This window comes from Colobus angolensis, unplaced genomic scaffold (assembly GCF_000951035.1).
Source record: "Colobus angolensis palliatus isolate OR3802 unplaced genomic scaffold, Cang.pa_1.0 Scaffold136, whole genome shotgun sequence".
Lineage (NCBI taxonomy): Eukaryota > Metazoa > Chordata > Mammalia > Primates > Cercopithecidae > Colobus > Colobus angolensis.
Genome location: NW_012114444.1, coordinates 2376265 through 2383504, shown reverse-complemented (window position 1 = coordinate 2383504; position 7240 = coordinate 2376265). Strand labels below are relative to the sequence as shown.

At 52.4% G+C, this 7240-nt stretch overlaps 1 protein-coding gene across 1 annotated transcript in view; it reads left to right on the top strand.

Annotated features, from left to right (window-relative positions):
* OSBPL2 (oxysterol binding protein-like 2) overlaps window positions 1-7240 on the top strand; it is a 52647-nt gene continuing 45407 nt past the window's right edge. The window contains exon 1 of the mRNA XM_011934488.1: window positions 1-347. The gene's annotated coding sequence lies outside the window, so the exon portion shown is untranslated. The remainder of the gene's footprint in view (window positions 348-7240) is intronic.

Here is a 7240-nt window from a genome sequence, read left to right as displayed (position 1 = left end):
CTTCCAGATTCAGAAAAGAACTTGGGATCATTTAGCAGAGTTTCACAGCATCCACGTTCTTTCAACTGGAGCTTCTGTTGATGCAAATCCCGTGCCCTCTGAGTTGAGCTGAGCAGTGGAAGTGAGCTTTTATAAGGGACTGGATCTGAGACTTGTGCCTGATGCGTGTGGCTGTTTCTCTTTGCTTGCCTTCTTTTTTCAGTGGAACACTTGCTTGATTTATTTTGAGAAACAAACTCTGGGATCAGTCCTGTTGAGCTAGTGGCTGGCTCTATAGTTTGGGGCCTCAAGAGGGTCCTGCACCTCAGGGCTTGTGGCGGTCGTCGGGCCTCTCTCCTGGGTGTAAGGTGTGTGCCTCTCACCTGCGCACTGAGGGCCTGGGCGCTGTGGCCCCGACGCTGAGGCAAGTCAGAGGTGGGAAGGGTCTGAGGAGCTCTCGGCTGAACAGACACTGAGCACATTTGTTTGTCAAAGGGGCTGGGACTGTAGCCTTTGGGGTGCCCAGAGAGCGCCTGTTGTGGGTTGAGACGAGGAGTTCTTGGGCAAGCACCAGGCAGGGAGGACTGCAGTGTGTAGGGAGTTGTGTGGAGTTTTGGTTCCAAAAAAGATGGAGGCAACTGTAGAGGAAGGAGGACTGTGGTGTGGAGGTGAGTGCCTGTGCCTTGTACTGAATAAACCTAAGGCTGATCATGAGAAAGAGCCCGCTGTAACCTGGGACCTCGTGCCACTGTGCTGGGCCGGAGAGCGGCTTCCATTATTGCCTTAAAACTAGGGTGACTGTGATTCAGTGACATTTCAGTGACTCCGATAATGATGCCAGGTGTCAGGTGCGTGCGCGGTGTGGGGCTACCCTCTTCTTGTGAAAGAGGACATGGGCTGGATTTGTGGTGGTGAGCTCCTGCCAGCGCCCTGGCTCTGGCTCGGCCTCTCTTGATGACGTGGCAGAGCCCGGAGTCTCGCTGTAATCATCACCTGTCTTCCAAGTAAGTCTCACCTGTGAGAAATGCTGGAACACCTGAGTGGAAGCAGAGCCAGGCGGTGCCTGAGCTGGGGCCGGGGGAGGGGTCCCAGTGCAGAGGCAGCTGAGGAGCCCCAGCACCTGCCCCACAGCTCCTGTCCGGCAGCTCTGCCTCTGCACTGGTTCAGCCGTCAGGGGAGAAGGCTCCTGGGTTAACACCATGGAGTTTTCACCCCTGCTTCTCATCAGAAAAGTTGGGGGAACTTTTTAAAAGTGCAGGTTCAAGGCCCAGCCCCAGCTTCACTGAGCTTGGGTTTCCCAGGAGGGGCCCAGGAAGACACGTGTTTAACAAGCTCAGGGGGTCTGGGGTGGGTCCTCCACAGGGAGTCCAAGTGCTGGAGGCCCACTGCGGGGTCAGGACCCTTTTTTAGATCAAGGACGCCTTTGAGAACTTCATGAATATGAATAATCTGGGTCATTGTTCTGGGGAAAAAAAATGAACACAAATTTTTTTCTTGTTTTTTTATTTTTTAATTAAAAAAAAAGTTTTATTTTTGCAGAGGTTAGGGGGATTAGAGATTCATGGTTTTCCCTGACCTTGATTTGAAACCCAGCCTGTAGGTGCTCAGGAAGTATAGTTGGCAGCCACGTGGGCAGGTCTGATGTTAGGCTGACAGTTTTCTCAGCACAGTGGGACCCATTAGGGCTGTGCAGGATGAAGATGGGCACGATGGTGAGGAGGGCCTGGAACTGAGGCCACAGAGAAGGAGGTGGCCAGAGGACAAGGTGGCACTCCAGCCAACCAGCCACTCCTTGGCTGGGCAGGTGCTCTGGGGATGGCCAGGAGCCCTGCAGGACAGCATCCTCTCACCCAGCACACTCCCTTCCCTCTGCTGTCTTAATTTTCCTCCCGCTCCCTCACCGAGTCCGCTGCCTGCTGTGGCCCCTGCTGGGATGTGAGATGTGGGCACAAGGCGTCTCCTTCTCCTCTAGCCGCGGCCACAGGCTGGACTGCTCTCAGGGCCGTTGGTTTTGATCATCAGAGATACACAGTGGCGGCAGGTGGGGGGCTGACCGGCGCTGCTGCTGCCCTCGGAGTGCCCGCTCTGCCCTCCAGCGTGGCTTCCTGAGAGCAGGGTGCCTGTGAGCTGTGGGGCATGCGCCCTGTCCATTGCCTTCCAGTCTCGTGGGCCACATTGGAACCGTTTTTTATTGTGTTGCATAAGGAGGAGGTTGATTAAAACAAATGTTTTTGTACAGAACAGCTTGCATTCATCTTGTGTGTTTGGAAATACATTGTATTACTACATTACAAGGTAATGTTCCTCAAGGTGCGTGATGTATTTTCTTCTATTGATATTCCACAGGAAGCAGTTAAGTCAGCAACAAGACTTGAGGGAGTTGACTGTGGTGAGTGGGGTGCTAGGCTCCACTTCCGGGATGTCGGGCCACATTGGCCACGAGGCCCAGTGGGAAGAATTGCCACTCCCCACTGCTGCTTTTTGGGACCAAGCCGGGCTCACCTTTGCCTGCCTCTCAAGGTCGCCCTCTTGGCGTGGAGAATGGTAAACAGTGGGGATGCTGCTGTCTGCACAGTGTGAGCGGTTCACCTACCTTTTCCCAGTGTAGAAACTGTTCCTGCATGAATTGCAGACCGATTCAGAGCCCTCAGGTGCGCCTGGCAAGTTTGCCTGGCTGGCACGCTCAGCACAGGGCCTTCCTGAGTCAGCGTTGGGCCATTTGTGTGTCCACACTGGTGTCTTAGGATAAAGGGCTGAAACCGGTTCTTTTTTTTTTTTGTGAGACAGTGTCTTGCTCTGTCACCCAGGCTGGAGTGCAGTGGCGCGATCTCGGCTCACTGCAACCTCCGCCTCCCGGGTTCAAGTGATTCTTGTGCCTCAGCCTCCCTGAGTAGCTGGGACTACAGGCGTGTGCCACCTGTAATTTTTTTGTATTTTTAGTAGAGATGGGGTTTCGCCGTGTTGCCCAGGCTGGTCTTGAACTCCTGACCTCAAGTGAACTGCCCACCACGGCCTCCCAAAGTGCTGGGACTACAGGTGTGTACCACCTGTAATTTTTTTGTATTTTTAGTAGAGACAGGGTTTCGCCATGTTGCCCAGCTGGTTTCAAACTCCTGACCTCAAGTGATCCACCTGCCTTGGCTTCCCAAAGTGCTGGGATTACAGGCATGACCCATTGCCCCCAGCCTGAAACCTGTTCTTCAGCTACGAGATGTTACATTCTGTGTGGTGTTAGGTAGCTGATTTTGTGAGGAGCCACATATAGCCTGACACTAAGAAAAACCATACAGACCTGAAGAAAGCGGAGAGGTGGTTCAGGTTAAACAGCGCAGACCTAAAGGCAGCTGGTCTGCACTCAGAACTGCTGTCTCCTGGAGCTTCGGATGCAGTTGGACTTAACCTTATTTGGCTAAAGGATCAAGAACCAGTGTTCAATAAAGGTCACTCTTGATTCCATCCCATTGCCACCAAAACACAGTGCATTTAAGGGCAAGGGCCCGAGCGGCCAGTCGCACGTGCCTCACTCGTGACGGGCTGCAGATGGTGACGAGGACAGACAGCCATGCACGTCTCCCTTTTTAAGAAAGGTTATTGTTGTGAATGGCATATGACTTGTTTATTTGATTCTAAATTTATACAAAATCTGTAAAAATAACCATTAAGCTTTTACAATGACAGGAATATTAAGACTTGATTTTTTTTTCTCAACAATTGGCAGAAAGCGTGTTTCAGTGAGCACGGACGGAGCAATCCAGGGAGGTCTGGGAAGGAGGAATGGGGCCTGGCCTGGCAGCATCCGTGATGGCACTCCATTGTTGTGGGGTTGGTGTTTGAGAAGTAGCTGTGGCACGGGGCCGGCTGTCATTCCCGCATCTCCTCACAGAGGCCTGGACCTGCACCTGGGACTGGCAAAGCCCCCTGCTCTTGCTGCGGCCGCCACCTCCATCTTCCTCCACCCTGTGGTGGGGCTGGGCACAGGCAGGGCAGGGTCCCATGATGGCTCAGCCCCATGGGGCCCCGAGACGCTATGTCCAGGATGGATGCCACTGCTGTGGGTGGCTGTTGAAGTGAAGTCAATTTAGCTGATAAGCATCGAGCATTCACTTCTCCCTCACACCCGCCACATTTCAAGTGTTTGTAGCCACCTGTGGCCTGCGGGGACTACACTAGACAGATGACATTTCCAGTGCCAGAGGAGAGTCTACAACTGAGCTCTGAAGCTGTGAGATGTTGAGTCTTTGTTTTAGTTAAGTTTTGTTTTTTTGCAAAAGAAACGAGATTGTGGCCTGGTGGCCAGCTGGGTGTCAGTGGGGCGAGGGCCTCTAGGCATTCGGGTGATGCGTGGGCTGTGTTTGCAAAGTGGATGTGTCAGGGCTGAAATACTAGCTGAGAAGTGTTGCCCACGCAAGGCTTGGACACTCAGGGAGGGATGAGGTGTCAGAGAGGCCCTGATTGGTCGCTCCTGCCCCGGGGCTCAGAAGGTGCTGGGTGAAGAGAGCTGCGCCCCTGCCCCTTAGCCCTGCCCCTCAGCCCCTGCCCCTCCTCTTCAGTGCCACACGGAGGCGCAGGTGTCTCACACCAGCTTCCCCCTGGGTGTGTTCATGTCACAGCAGGCTTTGTCTTGCTCTCCGTGATTTCATCTTCCCATCCTCCAGCCTTGATCTGGGAGACCTTCTGTTCTTTAATTTCCACAGAGAGCTAATTCTGTCCGTTACGTTAAACTTTGTGACTCTGATGCTCGTAGGTGACACTTGTTTCCCTTCCTGGTGCTCTGGCAACCTCGCAGCGTTATGGGAGCATCTTTCCAAGCATTTGAGTGGCCAGGTTAGGCCCTGCCAGGTCGCCGACTGCTCTGGGGAAGGAGAAGTCCTGCAGGGACGTGACAGTGGCTTTGGTTTGCTCCTTGGCCGGTCCCAGCCTGACCTAGTTCTGCTCTGCACTGTAGTTGGGCTCACGTGTTAGCCTTGACCTTGAGCGGGTGGCAGGTGCTCTTCAGTACGCGATGCCGCACCGGGAACTTTGCTTGGCCCTGGAAGCTGGTTTGATGTGCACGTCGGCTTGAGCCAGTGTCGGGGTGGCCAAGCTTACCTCTTGGCTGAGACACTGAAGATCTTCCTGTGGGTCCTCTGGGGTCACTTGCTCTGTGGCTGTGCTGGATGTGACCTCTTGTGGGGCAGAACCGGGCCTGTGGAACCCATTCCCTGGGGCTGCCCTGGCACCTTGGCTTATGATTGCTGCCCCCACGCCCCAGCTGCCTCCCTGCGAAGCTCAGCGGGGCCATGGGGACCGAGGGGCATAGCTCCCTGGCCGTGCCTGACCACAGTGTGATCCCCACGGGAATGAGTTTGAAAGTTTCTGACACGTGGCTTTGAACTGTCAGGAGGAGGAGCATTCTTTGAAGTGGAAGGTTGGATGGTTTCCTTAGGGTCCTTTCTTTCTTTCTTTCTTTCCTTTCTTTCTTGAGCTGGAGTCTCACTCTGTCGCCCAGGCTGGAGTGCAGTGACGTGATCTCGGCTCACTGCAACTTCCTCCTCCCTGCTTCAAGCTGTTCTCCTGCCTCAGCCTCCTGAGTAGCTGGGACTACAGGCACCTGCTATCACACCTGGCTAATTTTTGTATTTTTAGTAGAGATGGGGTTTCACCATATTGGCCAGGCTGTTCTCGAACTCCTGACCTTGTGATCCGTCCATCTTGGCCTCCCAAAGTGCTGGGATTACAGGTGTGAGCCACCGTGCCTGGCCCCTTAGGGTCCTTTCTAAGACAGAACCCTATCCTTGTTAATAGTGGGAACGTTTTCCCTTTCAGCAAAATGCCACATAAGGCTCTGTGCACAGTTGTTTGTTAGCTCTGCTTGCTGATGTATATTTTTAAATTATTAAATAAAACTTATATTTTCTTTTTTTCTTTTCTTTTTTTTTTTTTTCTTTTGAGACAGGGTCTTGCTCTGTTGCCCAGGCTGGAGGGCAGTGGCTAAATCTTGGCTCATTGCAACCTCTGCCTCCCATGTGCAGGCGATTCTCCCGCCTCAGCCTCCTGGGTAGCTGAGATTAAAACGTGTGCCACCATGCCTGGCTACTTTTTGTATTTTTTGGTAGAGACAGGGTTTCACCATGTTCGCCAGGCTGATCTCGAACTCCTGACTTCAGGTGATCTGCCCACCTTGGCCTCCCAAACTGCTGTGATTATAGACGTGAGCCATCGTGCCCAGGCAGAACTTATATTATTTTCAATAATTTAAACTTAGAGTTGATATTTAACCTCAGAAGCGATTTTAGAATCTTCATGTGATTGGTGCACTCTCTGTGTCCAGCATATCCGGAGTGCCCTGCGTATTTCTGATGGGCACAGAGTAACAACATGTAATTGAACTTTCAGCAGGTCGCCCGTGGTGGTCAACACCGGCTCCCCAGTCTCGTTCACCGACTTCCTGAACCTTCAGATCTGCTTTGTTTATTTATTTTTTAAGAGACAGGGTTTTGTTCTTTTGCCCTGCCTGGAGTGCAGTGGTGCAATCAAAGCTTACTGCAGCCTCCAACTCCTGGGGTCAAGTAGTCCTTCTGCCTTAGTCTCCCAAGTAGCTAGAACTACAGGCACGTGCCACTGTGCCCAGCTAATTTATTTTATTTTGTTTTTTGTACAGACAGTATCTCTCTGTGTTGCTCAGGCTGGTCTCAAACTCCTGGGCTCAAGCCATCTGCCACCTCGGCTTCCCAAGGTGTTGGGATTATAGATGTGAGCCACCGCGCAGAGCCCAGATCTGAGGAAAACGTAAAAATGGGTTTGTAAGACTTGAGTCCAAGTCTTCATACCAGTGTTAGGACATTTTGAGATCCTGGTGGGATGGGGACAGCACCTGAAAGAAAGGGTGCTGGGGTCCTTTTCAAGGGACTGGTGTGTTCCCTGGGTTAGGGGAACTGAGAGTCGCTGGAGCCTGCAGGGCTGGCGCCCTTGGGGCCGAGGAAGTGCCCCCTCCCCCCGCAAAAAAAAAATTCTTACTGGAGAAGGAGAAAGGGCAAGAGGCCAGCAAAGATGCTCAGCATAGACTCAGGCCCCGAGGTTTTTCTCTAGAAGTAGAAAAGGGAGAAGTTGACCAGAAAAGAGCCCATTGAAGCAGACAGAAGACCCCAGCAAAGTTTGTTTTTGAAATACTGTCTCTGGGGATGTTTTCTGAGTGTGAAGTGAGATCTGCGCGTGGAAGAACATATTCAGGAAATAAACTCTGCCTTCCTAACGCTTTTTTTGTTTTGTTTTGTTTTGTTTT